The following is a 1,073-nucleotide window of genomic DNA, read 5'->3' as shown; positions in this document are numbered from 1 at the left end:
CGCTGCCTCGTCTCGACACTGACAAGTAGCCTCGGAGACCTGCGTGGGATTTTTTTTTTTCTCTCGTGTGCATATCTTGACACTTCCAGGGGAAAGTCTTAGCTTAAATGTCTAAAAAAATATATATTTTACTGAAGTAGAATATCTCGTTGAAATGAATTTAATGAGAATTTGCTTTTAGAAATGAGAGAGCTTTCTCAGTAAATCTCCCAAAAGTTTCCAGTAAATTTTCCACAAGATGGTGAGTTGTGTGTAGTGCCTTGTGATAAATTCATGTCATAAACGCTTGGATCTCAAATCATATTTCCCCTCTGTAATAAATGGAAATTGCATCTATTACAGTCGTGGGCAAACTACGGCCCGGGGGCCACATGCGGCCCGTTTAACGTTTTAATCCGGCCCGCCGAACTTGAAAAAAATTAAATGAATAAACCTTGTTCATGTTTTATTTTCTAAATACTGTGGTTTTTCAAAGACGCATATATTGTTGTAATGCTTTTGTTCACTTTCATTTAAATTAAATGTATTTCTTTTCTCCGATGAGGTGAGATGACCAAAACACTCCTTCCATCTGCTCCTGGTCCGGCCCCTCTGTCAAATTTTAGAACCCATTGTGGCCCGCCAATCAAAAAGTTTGCCCATCCATGTATTAGAATATTACATTGTTAAACTTTCACTTTCATAATATTATGTTTTAATCTTTAAAAATGCGACTTAATTATCCTGAAGTTGCAACTTCTTACCCCGACCGAAGTCATTCTTCTTTTTACGATTGCTGCCTTTTTTCCCCATAAAAAAATAAAACTAAAACTTTCTTCAGAAATGTATAACTTTTTTTATCAGGCATATCGGGGAAAAGGTGCTCATTATGTTTGTTTAGTATTAAATACAATTCTCCTCTGTACCCCATAAGGTTGAGAACAAAACCTTTTTTTTCAGGGAGAAAGGCATGCTTTGTGGGCATTCCTGCAGGGACATGTTGTGTTTAAAAAAATAACAGCAAAACACAAGAACCCCATCCCATTATCCAACCTCTAATTTCCCCCAGCTGGTCCAGATGCTCGCAAGCTCAG

This window comes from Idiotropiscis lumnitzeri, chromosome 4 (genome assembly GCF_059441095.1).
Source record: "Idiotropiscis lumnitzeri isolate Australia: NSW breed Sydney's pygmy pipehorse chromosome 4, RoL_Ilum_1.0, whole genome shotgun sequence".
Lineage (NCBI taxonomy): Eukaryota > Metazoa > Chordata > Actinopteri > Syngnathiformes > Syngnathidae > Idiotropiscis > Idiotropiscis lumnitzeri.
This window is presented reverse-complemented; position numbering follows the sequence as displayed.